At 34.9% G+C, this 18,207-nt stretch overlaps 1 pseudogene; it reads right to left on the bottom strand.

The window, feature by feature from the left end:
• Positions 1-2,651: 2,651 nt before the first annotated feature.
• On the bottom strand, positions 2,652-17,637 carry LOC127667766 (vomeronasal type-2 receptor 116-like; annotated as a pseudogene).
• Positions 17,638-18,207: the final 570 nt, after the last annotated feature.

Consider the following 18,207-nt stretch of genomic DNA (forward strand, 5'->3'; position numbering starts at 1 on the left):
ATTTCGTGAATTCATTGTTTTTAATTGCTGAGTAGTATTCCATTGTGTAAATATACTATATTTTCTGTATCCATTCCTCCATTGAGGGACATCTCAGTTTTTTCCAGCTTCTGGCTATTATAAATGAGGCTGCTATGAACATAGTGGAGCATGCGTCTTTATTGCTTGCCAGGGGATCCTTTGGGTATATGCCCAGGAGAGGTATAGCAGGGTCCTCCAGAAGTGTCACCAGTCAAAGAGTACACATGGAGAGACCCATGGCTACAGCTACATATGTAGCAGAAGATGACCATTTTAGACATCAGTGAGAGGAGAGGCCATTGGTCCTGTGAAGGCTCGGTTCCCCAGAATATAGGAATGCATGTCAGGAAATTGGGGGTAGGGGCTTGAACAGGGAGATGGGGGATGAGATAGCGGGTTTTCAGAGGAGTAAGTTACTCTGAAAGTGGATACTATTTGACATGTAAATAAAGCAAATATTTAAAAAGAAAAAATTGATGGCAAGGCCCACGCTATTTACTCAGCAGCCTTTTCTAGCACAGTGCTGGCTTGTGCTAGAAGCTCAGCAGATATTGTTTGAATAGATGAAAATTTCACCACGGTACTACTGGATTCAGAAAACCTCCATTCAGCTGCTCTCGGCCTGCAAGGTGACTTTAATGTAATATAATCACAACAGTGCAATTCTTCTTAAGTAGCCACATATGATAAGTCAATTTATTTGCTGTTAAGGTGAGAACTGTTTAAAAGTCTGTGTCTGTGGGAAGAATGTAATCACACTGCCTCATTCTGATCTTTATGTTTTCATCAGCTCTATTTATCCACAGACTGCTCAGAGTTTGTATTCTATGTTACACACAGATGACTTTAAGTTTTTGTTTTGTTTTTTCCTAACATTTCCATGAAATAGAAAGGCCCAGATTTTAAAAATATGTCATTAATTAACAGTGTGGGACTGTCTTTTCTACAGAGAAGCTGGATGACTTCTAATAACTCTGACTGATTATAGCATCGAAAACATTGACAAGAGCCCTGTCCTCCCTATTTGTTGTGCAACAAGGATGTGGTTTCCTGAGCAGGTCTGTGCAAAAAGGTCAAAGCCACATTTTTCCTTGTATGAGTGAGTCACAGCTCTCTCTCAAGAACAATTGGATCTTAAATAATGGAAGACACGGTGGGGAGGTTTGAAATGAATAGCATTAAGTTCTAACTTCCAGGTGACTGCATCTGCAGGAGGGGTTTGAGAAGTTGGGAGGCTAAAATAAAGGAAAAGGGGGGAAAAGTCGTGCAGAGGAAGAACATGCCCTAGAGACCAATCAATGCACACCACCAAATAATGTAAACAACCCAGAGGTTTACAAACAGATGCAGTGTCTATTTTGGTTCTTTATCTGTGATAGTTGATTGGCTCTATTAGCAAAATGCCAGAATCCTTGTGGTATCTTTTTTTTTTAAATTGGATATTTTATGTATTTAAATTTCAAATGTTATCCCCTTTCCTAATTTCCCCCCAGAAACTCTGTATCCCACCCCAGCTCCTCTTTCTATGAGGGTGTGTGCCCTCACACACCCACTCCTGCCTCCTTGCCCTGCCATTCTCCAACACTGGGGCATTGAGCTTTCATGGGACCAAGGGCTGCTTCTCCCATTGATGCCCAAGGCCTTCCTCTGCTACATATAATTCCAGAGCCACCTTTAACGTGGTAAATGTCTTGTGGGGGACATTTCCATTAGTGATTTTACTCACTTAATGAAGCACTTTAATTTCATAATGAAATTGTGTCTTTTTACAGGAATTTACAGAGCACAATCTGAACCCCATTGGACTTCACTTAAAATATTCTCTTTTTTTCAGGTTAATTGATATTCTTAACATCTTCCTAGGTCATTTTAAAGTTACTCCGGAGTCCAGCGCTTCTATGCTGTCATATGCAACACTGTCACTGTGCTTCACACTCTACTAAAACTCCCTCATTTCTCTTTTCAAATAAGTGCTTTTTATTGCATTAGAAATCTATGATTTCCCAAATCCCAACAGAGGCATTTTAACATTTAGATGTTATCTTTGATTCTGTTGCTCAAAAATGAAAATAAAAACACCCATGATCAAGAAAAAATATTTGAGAAAAGTGTTTATTTCTTATGTGCCTTGGACACAGAATATTAAATGTAGCCAAGGCATAAAATTGCATACGAGCACTCCACGAAATCATGTGAAATAATGTGGTATATTGGCTTAATGTCCATGTTGTCTGCAGTCCTCTTGCTTATAACTTCAAAAATAACTCACCTAGGGTGAGTACCATACACTGTCATTACCATCACTTTATAATAATCTTTTATTAAGTACATGGCTCACCCAAAAAACCACAGGTCAACATTATGGTAGCCATTCCTCAATTCAGATTCCTCCTTCTCAATTTCGTCAGGTTTGTGTACTTATTTATGAACCCATTTTCCACCAAACTTTGTTCATTGGTATCAAGCAGAATAGTACTGTCCAAGCAGAATAGTACTGTCCTGTATTTAAGTTCTAATTTGTTTATTCCTTAAAAATTTTCTGTGATTGAGTACTACATTTGTTAAGACAAAGAAAAAATATATTGAGTATCATCTAACATTTTCCTACTATGAAATTGTCAATGAAAGTTTCAATGAAGCAATTTGTCTTTGCACTGCTGTACAAAATTTGAATCTGGTCTAACTAAAATAACATAACACTTTGGGACAAAGATACAGCCTAGCAACCCTGCACTAGAAGCCAAGATGGAGAAGACCTCCACAACCACTATCATCTTCCTCCTAACACTATGGTAGACAGGTAGGAAGGTGATCCACACACTGCAGAACACCAGCATGCTGAAAGTTAGGAACTTGGCTTCATTAAATCTGTCAGGAAGGTTCCTAGCCAGGAAAGCCACAGTGAAGCTCCCCACAGCCAAGGAACCCAAATATCCCAGAACAACATGAAAGGCAATGACTGAGCCTTTGTTGCAAATAATGATAATCCTTCCATGTTCAGATTGCATATCTCTGTCAATAAAGGGAGGAGATGTTACCAACCAGATTCCACAGAGAACAACTTGGATTAAGGTACAAATGGGAATGACCAAGTTAGGTGCCCCTGATGTCAGCATCCCTCTCATTCTTCTCCCTGGAGTAGTGAGCTTGAAAGCCATGACCACAGTTATAGTTTTGGCCAAAACTGTAGAAACAGCCACTGTGAACAATAGTCCAAATGTGGTCTGCTGCAGGATGCAGGTGGCCTGGTTGGGATGTCCAATGAAGAGCAATGAACAGAGAAAACAGAACATTAGAGAGATGAGCAGGATGTAGCTGAGAATGCAGTTATTGGCCTTCACAATAGGAGTATCCTTGTACTTCACAAAAGTGACGAGTGCTAGAATTGTGAGGGCCGCGAAGGAGAGAGACATAAAGACTAGAGCTATCCCCATTGGATCTTCATAAGCCAAAAATGACACAGTTCTTTGGAGGCAGAGTGTTTGCTTCAAGTTGGCATACATATAATCTGGACACCTCACACACTGTTCCATATCTGCTGGAGAAAACCAATAAATCCTTACTAGATATCATAATTATGTAGCTAATAATTATGTATTTGTATTACTCAGAGAATATATCAATAAATATTTTGGTATTGAGCATCTAATCCATTCCTTATTTCTGTAGGTACAATTTACTTAAGATTGTTCTCTCTTTACCTATGTTTTGTGGTGAAACAAAGCACCATGATAAGGAATGGAATGGAAAAATTATGCATTAAACAATAAAGATAATTTGATAAATAATAATATGGATAATCTCAGTTTTTTAAATTCCTCAAACTATAAATTCACTATTCACAGACAAGAGAAGTGTGCAGATACAGTTACCGATGTCAGTTGATGAAACGCATTATGGACTTTGTTTGCATTTTGGGTTGTGCCATTTGTCTGTATCTCCACATAGGAACCAGAACATACAATTCGTCATGCAAGTTACTGTTTGCCTAAAGGAATGTTTTCATTGTTGATGCTCTGTGCCTCATATAAATATTCAAGTCACTCACATTTTGGTATAATCCCTTTATTGACAAGTATTCATTCCAAGCTATATGGAATGAAGGTAATGAATATTTACTTCCATCCCTCTTTCCTTAGGTTGGGGGTGATTGGTGATCCGCACAATGCCATCTCTTCTTTCGTGAAATCTTCACTTTTGTTCTAATTATTTTACAGGAAAATAATCCTTGAAGCCATCTACGCATTTTTTGTTTGATTTGTTTTGTTTTTTGATGACAAGGTTTCTCTGTACAGCCCTGGATGTCCTGAAACTCACTCTGAAGACCAAACTACTCTCCAACTCAGAAATTCACCTGCCTCTGCCTTCTAAGTCATGGGATTAAAGGCACATGCCACGACTGCCCCACAATCATCTAAGTTCTTAAAATGTATTTCATTAAGCAACAATTGTTACACTGAGCATCTCGTTTTTGTCAGGGACTAAGCTGGGTAATGGAGGGATATACTATGGATTGATCATAATGTCAAGTATCTTTGTATAAAAAAATCAAAGAAAAATAAATGTATTCCTAGATTATGCTTAAAGTTTTTCTTTAAAAATTGGTACACATGTATGTAGTCAAGTTTCTTCTTTTTCCCTGGTCTCCAAAATCAATCTGCCCTTATCATTTTGAAAAAAAAATATGGTGATTCATGTTCATCTTAGTGTGCCACAGTCTCTTTTTCTTTGATAGAAAACAACAATAATAGCGGCAACACCTTCATTTTGGTATTGAAAAGAGATTAAGAGATAAAAATGTGCTTAACAAAGTACAATAAAAAGAGACGAAAATAAATGTCCATAGTTTTCCAAACTGGTAAAAGCAGAATTGGTTTTGGAGCTCAGGTATTTTTTTTGATATGTTCTTTACTTACATTTCAAATGATTTAAGAAAAGAAATGTATTCTGAGATTATGCCTAAAGTCTGTCGTTAAAAATTGTACACATGTATGTCCTCCTAAAAGTTTTCTGTATAGTATAAAATCAGTAACTAAAATATTGTGAGAAAAATGTATTGTTTGTAGAAGATACAGCAGGCTATTTCTAGATCCAACAGAAGATGACATTATATAACTGATTACGTTCTGAAACATGGAGATATTAGGACTTTAGCTTCCATTTGGGCCATATCATATTTCTAGTTTGGAAAGAGAAGGTATTCAAGTTCTGCAAGTTTTGTTACTGCATGCAAGCATGTACCTGTTTCGTTGGAAACCTCATTTTCTGGGCACTGAACACAATCAAAGCAGCAGTCTGCTGTTTCTTGCTGATGAATTTTCCTAAATCCAGCAGTACATGGCACACTACACATGGAGGAGGGAACCTGAGACAATATAAAATTTTATCTAATATGTGTTTGAGTGTGTGTGTCTGTGTGTGTGTGTGTGTGTGTGTGTGTAGTTCATCTATACATCATGTGTATAATGACCCATAGATTGATATATTGCACATTAACAGATATGGCTATAAATATTCCTCTGTTAACCAGTATTTCTTAACAATTTCAGGCACATTATCATTTCGTATTTCCCTGCAGTACGTTGAATGTCACACAATATTTTGTACATCATGTAATATTATATATGTAACTTTCAGGTTTTATCAAATTAAAACTTTTTTTATCCTAAACTCATAAATCCAAAGTGAGTCCTTATGTGACATAAGTATTTTTTTTCTCATGAGTTGTAAATGAAAAAAATCAGAATGCCAATGTATTTGGAGAAAAATGGTAGGGTATATCAAGAAAGATTTGTTTGATGAATATGAACAAAATATGTTATATAACTCCTTTGTCAAATATCAAGTGACCATAGGCGTGTTGGTTCATTTTTGGGTCTCTAATTCTATTCCATTGATATACCTGCCTGTCACTATTCCAATACCATGCAGTTTTTAACACTATTGCTCTGTAATATTGCTTGATTTTGGGGATACTGATTCCCCCAGAAGTTCTTTTATGGTTGAGAATAATTTTAACTATTCTGGGTTTTTTTTTTTGTTTGTTTTTTTTTGTTGTTGTTATTACAGATGAATTTGAGGATTGATCTTTCTAACTCTATGAAGACTTGAATTGGGATTTTGATGGGGATTGCACTGATTCAGTATATTGTTTCTGTAAAGATGGGCCATTTTTACTGTATTAATCCTGCCAATCCAAGAGCATGGAAGATTTTTCCAACTTCTGAGGTCTTCTTCAATTTCTTTCTTCAGAGACTTGAAGTTCCTGTCATTCAGATCTTTCACTTGTTTGGTTAGAAACACATCAAGATACTTTATATTGTTTGTGGCTATTGTGAAGGGTGTCATTTCCCTAATTTCTATCTCAGCCAGTTTATCTTTTGAGTACAGGAAGGCTACTGATTTACTTTAGTTAATTTTATTTCCGGCCACGTTTCTGAAGTTGTTTATCAGCTGTTTGAGTTCTCCTGTAGCATTTTGGGTGGTTTAAGTATACTATCATATCATCTGCCAATAGTGATAATTTGATGTCTTTCTTTCCAATTTGTATCTCTTTGACCTCCTTTTATTTTCTAATTGAGCTAGCTAGGACTTCAAGTACTATATTGAGCAAATATGGAGAGAGAGCGCAACCTTGTCTAGTCGCTGATTTTAGTGGACTTGCTTCAAGTTTTTCTCCATTTAGTTTGATGTAGGCTACTGGTTTGCTGTATATTGCTTTTATTATATTTGGATATGGGCCTTGAATTCCTGTTCTTTCCAAGACTTTTAACATGAAAGGATGCTAAATTTTGTCACATGATATTTCAACATCTAATGAAATGATCATGTGTTTTGTTTTTCTTTGAATTTGTTTATGTAGTGGATTACAATGATAGGTTTCCATAGATTGAACCATCCCTGGGTTGAGGCCCACTTTATCATGGTGAATGATCATTTTGATGTGTTCTTGTAAGCAATGGGCAAGAATTTTATTAAGTATTTTTGCATCGACGTTCATAAGGGAAATTTGTGTAAAGTTCTCCTTTGTTGTATCTTTGTGTGGTTTTTGTATTAGCGAAATTATGGCTTCATAGAACAATTTGGGTAGTGTTACATCTGTTTCTATGTAAATAAAAATATATCTAAATACAAATATGTTATATAAGACTCTTCTAAAATTAATGAAGTTTAAAACAAAACCTTGAATATTCTATCCCTTCCCCCATTTCCTTTGCTTTTATGAGACGCCTGCCCCATCACACTAGCATTCCTCTATACTGAATCATTGAGCCCCCATAGGAAGAAGGGGCTCCCTTCCCACTGATACCAGATAAGGCAATCTCTCACAGAAGAGGGGACACCAGGAAGTAGAATAACATGTGAAATGTAAGTGAATAAAATAACCAATTAATATATAAATAAAAAAGGAAACCTTGACTCTGGAGAAAGAATTCTGTTAATGAATACATGCTATACTTAATTAGGCTATAAATATATTCTCACAGAATAAGAAAAATCCATGCTATACGTATAGTTACAAATTTTTCATTAATAAATATATTTCTGTAGCATGGTGAATAGCCATATGGTTGCAACTTAACATGGAATTCAGAGGACTTTGATCTCTATGATGAGAATTACATGGAGTTGAGAGTTACCAGATTTTGATGGTTGTAACTGAGCATCATCTTTTGCAAGAGTAGCAGTTGGTCTTAACTACAGCGATATTATTTCAGTGCCTCATGTTTTAAAATGTGGATATCTTGAAAACAACTAAAATTTGTGATATACTCACTAAAGTTCCTCCTGTGGCCGACTCCATATCTTTGTATATGTGAAGTTGTTGTATCTGTGGGAAGCAAGGAAAATAGCTTCCTATTTTCACTTTTAATCCAAAGCCTTGTGGAAAATTCCAAATGATGAAAATGTCATACTTTGCACACGGATTTTCCCTATGACTCATGTTCACCAGTTCTCCAACAGGGTTAGTAAATACCCTGGTCTTCAGCAAGGAAGACACCTAAATGAGATGCAAGATTAGATGCTTACATATGCATATCATTAAAGGAAAAGCAAAATTGAGAATTTCCCCTAAATTCTTAATGACTTTCATAAAAGACAGATGCATTGAAGTAATTCCGAACTGAAAACTCATATAATTCATATTAATGTTTGATGGTAAATTGTGCTAGGAAAAATGATTAGCATATAACAAGTAACATGGTGTGTGTGAATGTGTGTTGGCATGTGCTCATGTTTATCAAAATACATTTTTAAAAATTTAGAAATGTGTGTGCAAATGAAGGGATATTCTGAATGTGAAAATAAAGAATGCCACTGATCTTTTATGCATAAACAGTCAACATATATGAGATAAACAGAAACTTAATAAAATGTACAGTCTTAATCATTTGTGCTTTTGTAATTCATTGTTAATTTAAATGAGTAACATTAATAGCAGCACATTTACTGATTCTTTTTTTTCAATATTTTTATTTTCTATATTCTTTGTTTACATTCCAAATGATTTCCCCTTTCCCAGATCCCCCTCCCCATATGTCCCATAAACCTTCTTCTCTCCATCCATTCTCCAATCACTTCCTTCCTTTTTCTCTGTCCTTATAATCCCCTCCAATGCTAGAGCAATCCTTTCCAGAATCAGGACCCTCTCCATACTTCTTCATGGGAGTCATTTGTTATGCAATTTGTGCCTTGGGTATTCAGGGCTTCTGGGCTAATTAATATCCACTTATCAGAGATTGCATTCCATGTGTATTCTTTTGTGATTGGTTTACCTCACTTAGCATGATATTTTCCAGATCAAATTACTCTTTAGGGAAATGTTCTAGTCTAGTCATCACTTAAGGCTTTTATTATCAAACAGTTGGGTCCTATTTTAACCTTGGAACTCATTTGGTGAAATGTGGAGTCATGTTTTCACAGAACTCACTGATATAAAAAATACTGTTTAATATTAAATGTTTTCCTTTTGCATGGTACTCATCCATGTAAAAGATTAATTGGGGAGTTGTCAGTATAGACATATTTTCACTGAGATAATAATCTCTATCAAATGTGCATGCATTTCTCTGGGTCAATTTGAAAGACATATCGATATATCTAATCATAATGAAATGTAAGAAACTTGACCTGCTGACAGTCAGTAAATATTCCTATGTATTCTGCTGGTATGTGAGACTCTAGTTGTTGAAGAATGAGTTCATGGTAGGTGTGGGCCACAGCATACACAGCATTATACAAATTGTAACCTTCCTCACTCAGGGCCATGTCGTCTTTGTGCAGTGCTGTCCATTCCAATGTGTTGTCGAAGGTAAAATGTTCCGTTTTATTTCTGTTCTTAGAGATTGAACAATTAAAATAATTCCACCCCAGTATAGACTCAGAAATGTTTATTGGGTATTTGTATGTGTCCACCGTTTGCATAAAATTCCTAAATTAAGTCATCTCACCTCCTTGGTGTGCAAAAGTGACAGTCCCATGGAAGAAATCAAGGCTGAATTCTTTTTTAATTGTGATGACATCCCATTGTGAAGTTGTGACCCAGATTCTCTGAGTACCTAAATATCCCCATCTTCTAAAGCTGACTTCTAAAGTAGAGTTCATTTCACCATAAATGATAATAATCTTTGCTGAAGATGTCATAATTTGTTTATCATATATCATAGCCTTTGTCATGTATGTATGCATGGTTTCTGGGATCACATTCACAAAAGCTAAACAGATCCCATACCTTTGCATTTCTTCTCTTAAATCTGAGAGAAATTGAATGCCCTGGTCATCATCTGAGATGACCAGTCCTATCCAAGTCCATCTAAAATGAAGCATCAATGACACCATGCCATTGGACAAATGTGTGTCCTTGGTGGCTATCTGGTGGATATAGGGAAACTGCTCATGGTCACTTAGCTTAGGATTAAATGGTCCAAAGAAAACCTAAAGAATGTAGAAGAGAGGAGGAAAGATGCACATGTAAAAAATGATTGTTAAGATGTTTGAACTTATAAACAAGTAATGTGAATCACCTTTCCAAACTCCTATTAATGTTACTACAAATATACTTTAAATATCATGTATTATTCCTATTAGATTCTAGACTATACATGACAAGTTTGAATTTCTAGAACACAGTTTTTCCTGTTTGCCTAGAACTTCTATGACCTGATTATTTTATTCATACAAATGAATCAAATATGTATGAATTAAATAATTCATCACATATAGTATGTATATCACTATAAACATATACATACTATGTGTGTTTGTGAGTGAGAGAGTGAGAGAGAGTGTGTTTAGCAGTGCACTCAAAAATACATGCTATTAAAGTGTTCTTGTAGGCATCTGTAAATGGAATTTAATTTTAGCTTATTTAGTGTCACACTCTCTTACCTCTGGTGTCCTAGTGTGAACTGTCAGTTTAGAGGATGTTTTCCATGATGGTCCTGTAAGCTCGATGTCACAATTTAGATTTTTTTCCACAGATATAATTAATAAAATACCCACTATTGTTTTGCTGTGCATATACTCTATCCAGAACCCTCAAAGTATCTTGACACAGATCAGCAGAAGTGGAGAATTTCAAAGACATGTTTGGTAAAAGATAAGGATTCTTATTGATCTCATCAGTAGCAAAAAACATTACCAGAAAAAACTCATATCTTCTTGATGGTATTCTAAAACAAGGCATAGTGATGATTAAGGTAAATGTTTGAAACCTAAAATTTCAACTGCATTAAGGTTTGCTTTAAGGGAATTGCTAAATTTCTAACTAAATGTCTTAAAATAAGCCTTATAAATTAGAGATCTTTAGAGTTGAATAAAATTTAAAAATTCATAGACATAGTAAACTATAATACACTAAATTTTGTATTTATGAATATCAATAAGGACTTTGTTGTATCACTCAGTGCCATCCTTGAACTAGAATACAGTCCTATTGAATAAGACTAGTGTAATGATCTGGGAGTTGTAATTTGGCAGATATATTTTTTAAAATGTATGACTTAAACCACATATAAAATACACAATATATTCTCCTCAAATCTTTTTATTATTTAATTGCATTTTATACATCAAACATTTTAACAATATTGAATATTTTGAGAATCAAATCTTGCATCAAAAATTTTGCTCAACTTCTATTTTTGTATCCTTTCATACCCTGAAATTATCATCAATGTATACTTAGTAATATTTATAGCTGAGGATTCTTTATCTAATACTGAGTATCAAATTATTTCAAGACATACAAAATGTCCTATGGGAATTAGGAATAGTAAAAGAACAAAATATATTAAAAACTCATCCATTAAGAAATATATTGGTTCTTTCTGAAAAAATTGACTGTGTAATGAAATACAAAACAAACCAGAATAGATACAAGGACATGGAATTAATCTCATGTTTTCTATGGCACTACAATGGACTACAGCTGGTATTCAATAACAACAAAAACAACAGAAAGCCCACTTACACGTGGAACCTAAACAGCTTTTTCCTCGAAAATAAGTTGGACAGAGAAGAAATAAAGAAATTAAAGACTTTTTAAAATTCAATGTGAATAAAGGCAGAATATATCCAAATTTTGGAACATAGTGAAAGCAGTGCAAAAAGGAAAACTCACAACTCTGAGTACCTCCATGAAGAAAGTGAAGAGGTCATACAGTAACAGCTTAACAGTTAATTTGAAAACTCTAGAACAAAAAGAAGCAAATACACCCAAGAGAAGTAGACGACAGGAAATAATCAAACTTATTGCTAAAATCAACCAAATAGAAACAGAAAGAACTATACAAAGAATCAACAATACCAGGATCTGGTTCTTTGAAAAAAATCAACCAGATAGATAATCCCTTAGCCAGGCTAACCAGAGGGCACAGAGAAAGTATCCAAATTAACAAAATTATGAGTGAAAAGGGAGACATAAAAACAGAAACTGTGGAAATTTTAAAAAATCAGATCCTACTACAATCAGCTATATTCAACAAAACTGTAAAACTTTGGAGAAATGGAAAAATATCCAGACAGACTCCAGGAACCAAAATTAAATCAGGAACAAATAAACTGTGTAAAGAGTTGCATAGCCCCCAAGGAAATAGAAGCAGTCAATAGAAACCTCCCAATTAAACCAAACCAAACCAAACCAAGCAACCAAACAAACAAAGAAATCCCAGGAAGCCAGATGGTTTTATTGCAGAATTCTATCAGACCTTCAAAGAATATCTAATACCAATAGTTCTCAAACTATGAAATAGAAACAGAAGGAAAACTAACAAATTCTTTCTATGTAGCCACAGTTACACTCATACTTAAACTACAAAAAGAACCAATTAATCAATTTCCTTTATGAATATCTACATAAAATAACACAATACAAATTTCACAAACCAAATCTAACACATAAAAAGGTAAGGTTATCCAACATGAACAAGGAGGCTTTATCCCCTGGATGCAGAGATGGTTTAATATATGGAAATCCATCAATGTAAACAACTACATAAAGAAACTCAAAGGAAAAAAACCCACGTGAACATGCTGAAAAAGCATTTGACAAATTCAGCACCCCTTCATGTTAAACGTCTTGGAAAGGTCAGGAATTCAAAGCCCATATTGAAACATAGTAAAAGCAATATTCAGCAAACCAGTTGCCACCATTAAACTAAATGGAGAGAAACTTGAAGGAATCCCATTGAAATTAAGGACTAGATAGGGCTGTCAACTCTCTCCTTACCTTTTCACTATAGTACCCAAGTCCTAGCAACAGTAATTAGAAAACAAAAGAAAGTCAAAGGGATACAAATTGGAAAGAAATAAATAAAATATCACTATTTGAAGATGATATGATAGTACACTTTAGTGACCTCAAAAATTTCACCAAAAAAAGCTAAAGTTTGTTATCACTAAAGCTGATAACAAACTTCAGTGAAGTGTATGAATATAAAATTAACTCAAGCAAATCAGCAGCTTTCCTATACTCAAAAGATAAACAGATTGAGAAAGAAATTAGGGGAATGACACCCTTCACAATAGTCACAAACAATATAAAGTATCTTGGTGTAACTCTATCCAAACAAGTGAACTATCTGTATGACAGGAACTTCAAGTCTTTGAAGAAAGAATTCGAAGAAAACTTCAGAAAACGGAAAGATCTCCTATGCTTATGGATTGGCAGGATTAATATAGTAGAAATGGCCATCTTGCCAAAAGCAATCTACACATTCAACATAATCATCATCAAATTCCCAACTCAACTATTCATACAGTTATTAAGAAAAATTTTCAAATTAATTTGGAGTACCAAAAAACCCAGGATAATGCAAACTCTTCTCAATAGTAAAAGAACTTCTGGGTGAATCAACATCCCTGACCTCAGGCTGCATTAGAGGGCAATAATGAATAAAACTGTATGGTATTAATACAGTGATGGGAAGGTAGATAATTGGAAAATAATTGAAGATCCTAAAATGAACCCACAGGCCTATGTTCCCTTGATTTTTGACAAAGAAGCTTAAAAATCATCCAATGGAAAAAGATAGCATTTTAAACAAATGGGGCTGGTTCAACTTGCGGTCAGCATGTAGAAGAATGTATACTAATCTTCCTGTACAAAGTTCAAGATCAAGTGGATCAAGGACCTCCACATAAAAGCTGATACACTGAAATTAACAGAAGAGTAAGAAAGTTGGGAAGGGCCTTGAACGCATAGGCACAGGGGAATTTTTCCTGAATAGAACACCAATAGCTTATGCTCTAAGATCAACAATCAACAGATGGGACCTCAGAAAATTACGAAGCTACTGTAATATAAAGAATACTGTCAATAGGGCAAAACAGCACCCATCAGATTTGGAGAAGATCTACAACAATCCTTCATCTGATAGGGCTGTAATATCCAATATATACAAAGAACTCAAGAAGTTCTATTGAAGAGAACCAAATGACCCTATTAAAAATGGGGTTCAGTTCTAAACAAAGAATTCTCAGCTGACGAAGAACAAATTGCTGAAAAGTGCATAACGAAATGTGTAACATTCTTAGTTATTAGGGAATGCAAATCAAAACAACCCTATGATTCCACCACACACCAGTCAGAATGGCTAAGATGAAAATCTCAGGAGACAGCAGGTGCTGAGGAGGATGTGGAGAAAGAGAAACACTTCTCCATTGCTGGTAGGATTGAAACATGGAACACCCACTCTGAATATTAGTTTGGTGTTTCCTCAGAAAAGTGGACATAGCATTACCTGAGGACCCAGCGATACTACTTCTGCTTATATACATAAAAGATGCCCCAACATGTAGTAATGACACATGTTTCACTATGTTCACAGTACCCTTATTTATAGTAGCCAGAAGCTGGAAATAATACGGATGTCCTTCAACAAATGAATGGATACAGAAAATGTGGTATACGTACACTATGGAATACTACTCAGCTAATAAAAACAATGCATTCATGAAATTCTTAGGCCAATGGATGGAACTAGAAAATGGCTGAATAGTACTCCATTGTGTATATATACCACAATTTCTGTATCCATTCCTCTGTTCAAGGACATATGGACTTTTTCCAGCTTCTGACTGGAAAGAACCCAGGTGTCCCTCAACAGAGGAATGGATACAGAAAATGTGAATCATTTACACAATGGAATACTGCTCAGCTATGAAAAACAAAGAATTCATGAAGTCCACAGCCAAATGGAAGGAACTAGAAAACATCATCCTGAGTGAGGTAAAACAATCTCAAAAGAATACACAAGGTATGTATTCATCGATAAGTGGATATTAGACCAAATATTAGGAATACCCAAGATACAATCCATAGACCATATGAACATCAAGATGAAGCAAGAACAAGGTGTGGATACTATGGTTCTTCTTAGAAAGCGGTACAAAATATCCTTAGAAGGAAATACAGAGACAACATGTGGATCAGAGACTGAAGGAAAAAAAATTCAGAGACTTTAACATTTGTGGATTCATCCCATATACTGTCACCAAACCCAGACACTTATGTGGATGCAAAGAAGTACTTGCTGACAGGAACGTGACATAGCTGTCTCCTGATAGGCTCTTCTAGTGCCTGAAAATAAAGAGGGAGATGCTCTCAGCCATCCATTAGACTGAGCACAGGTTCCCTAATGGAGGAGTTACAGAGAAAGGAATGAAGGAGTTGCAGGGGTTTGCAGTCTCATAGGAAGAACAACAATATGAACCAACCAGATCCCCCAGAGTTCCAGGGACTAAAGAACCATAGAGTACTCAAGGAAGGAAACATGGCTCAAGCTTCATATGTAGCAGAGGATGGCCTTGTAGAGCATCAATAGGAGAAGAGGCCCTTTATCCTGTGAAGGCTTGATACCCCAGTGTAATGTTAAAATGGAGAGATCAGTGTGGATGGATGTGGGGGAAACACCCTCATTAAACAGGGGGAGGACAGATGAGATAGGGAGTTTCAGAGAGGTGACAGGAAAAGGGATAACATTTGAAATGTAAATGAAGAAAATGTCCAATAAAAGAAAAGAAAAAAAATGTTAAAACGCCCTTATGTGATAACCCCTTGCATGGTGTGAGAGTATTCAAAATGAATTATATTCCTGTGTATATTGCCTAACAATCAGTTTATTTAAAAATGAGTATCTGTGTTACAAGGAGAGAAATTATTTTATGAGTAAGAATATTTTACAAATTTTAAAATAAAAATAAACGTTTTAAAATTTAAACATTAAGAAATTTCTTATTTAATGGACAGAGAAAAGGTAGATATTTCCATTTTTGTAGAACATTATTTTAATATTTTTCAAAAATTAATATTCCTAAAGTAGAATTATTAATTTAAGGTATATTTCAATTATTTATCCATTTCAAAATTCACAAAATTATAAAATATATCACATACCCACATTATTATCCTTTGGGCTCTTTGTACACCAAATTCATGTTAACTTTTCATGTGTTGTTACTGTGTCAACTTTGTAAAAATATATCAGATTTCTCTTAACACCTCAGTCTTCCTAATTTTTTAAGATCCTTTAAGTGAAGTATGCGCATAGAGATCTTCTCTCAATAAGATATTTGTTCATCTGCCACAACAATAATCTGCTACTATTAGCTATTATCTCTTATCAGCAGTAACCAATGCAAACATGCTCTTGCTGAAATTTTCATTTTTCAATAGAGTGTTTGAAGCTAAGTTTTTATTTCTAAAACTGAAAAGTATATTTACACAGTTTATGTAGTTATAATTTTACACCTTATTATGGCTTACAAATTGACACCAATGAAAATTTCCACTATTTTTCAAATGAAATGTGGGAAAATGTAGAATACATCAGAAATGAAGTTCATACTAACCTAACACAGAAGAATAATAATGTTAAGCAACCATCACTATCAACGTGTGCAGTGTACTGTGACTTCCAGTTGCAAAACATATTTGCTAAATCCCAAATACATGAAAATTGAATAAGAGATGGGATAAAAGTCAGAGACAGAAAAGCACAGGAAAACCTGACTCATGAAAGAAAGAAGTCGCAAACACATTGATAAGCTAAAAGGTAAGTTATGTCAACACTCCTTCCCTCATGATCTGGATGTATAAAAGGTAACATCTCATGCTCAGTATCTCAGACCTATGTAGTTCCATTGAAAACAGCTTCTAATCCACAAAATGTACATTTATTCTCATAGATTTTTCTCTAATGCTGTATGTATTCAATAGTTAATAGCTATATTGATACTGTTAATAAGCCTAATCTGTGCCTGGGCGTTTGTATAATTGGAGAGAAATTATTTTCAGGTAACAGAATATGAACAGAATATGAATTTTTCCACATTCATTATCAAAACCAGCATTGAAGGAGGGGCTCAGTTAAAGACTATACTTTATACAGCAAAGTATATGTATATTAACAAGTATATATATAATCATGTCTAGTAGACCAACACACACACAGATATTTCTATGAATGAATGTAAGTCTAACTGTTGGTGAGCAGAATTATATAACCTTTTTATGAAGGCATTTAGATGCATGCTTATAAAGAAATCATTTGCAGACAATTGAATATAGGCAGTGATGTTGTCTCTTGATATTGAGCTCTTACCAAAGGTGGGAATTGTGAATGTAAGGCAGATGAAGAGACAAGTTTCAACATATGATATCAAAAAAGACTCAACAGAGAGAATCCAGGCTCACTTTCCAGCATTGTGAATTGGAACCCAATGTATAAAAGCTAATCTAAACTGGGATACATTTGTCAGTATTAAAATAGTGATTGATGTAATAATTGATTTTCTCTGGTTCCTAAAGTTACACAGGGAGGAACAAGACAGAACCCCACAGTTTGTGTATGCAACTAAATATTTCTAATTAATTATATTAACAAAGAAAATAAGGTTAGTGACTTACCTATAATCAATAATTTCATTATAAAAATTCTCTTCAATAGGTTCTTCCATTGTCCAAAGGAAAAAGCCACAATCATTTCGTAAATCTCCACTGTTATCTTCACTATTCTTTATCCTCCAGAAACAAATGGGTTCAGTCAAACAGCACAAGATGAGAGAAAATGTCAGGAGCAAAAATGAAATAGAGAAAGCACACAGCTTCTTCATGTCTGCTAGGCTCTCCAAAGGAACAGTTTGTAATCTGTTTCTTATGCAGACAAACATCACAGAGACACAACCAAGTGCCTATTTTAAAGCTACTGGAGTCTGGAGAGCCATTTAACTATAGTCACTGTTCCTTTCCAGTCATCCTACATCATTCTCCCTGGATACATTGAGAAAATTCTGGCCTCAAGCTCTACATCTGAGGTCTGAAAACTTTTGATCAAAACATTTATGAAAACATGTTTTGGAGATCATGTTTTCCATCCTCATGTGCCATGATTTCATTCATATTTCTAAAAACATGTTTTGGAGATCATTTCTCAATCCTCAGGTGTCATGATTTAATTTGTTTGCACGGCATAATTCCCAAGGTCAATTTTCTTTTGGGCAGCTTGGAACAGAATATGTGTCAACAGCCATATGGAAAAAAACAGTGGATTTCAACAGAACTTCCATAGACAAGTTTTGAAGGTCATAAAAGTTCAATATCATTCATACTTTTAGAAGAATCATGGGACATTATGTCGTCCATTGTCTAGTGTAGGGAAGCACAGTCTCACATGCGACATTGAG

Source organism: Apodemus sylvaticus, chromosome 17 (assembly GCF_947179515.1).
Source record: "Apodemus sylvaticus chromosome 17, mApoSyl1.1, whole genome shotgun sequence".
NCBI classification, from domain to species: Eukaryota; Metazoa; Chordata; class Mammalia; order Rodentia; family Muridae; genus Apodemus; species Apodemus sylvaticus.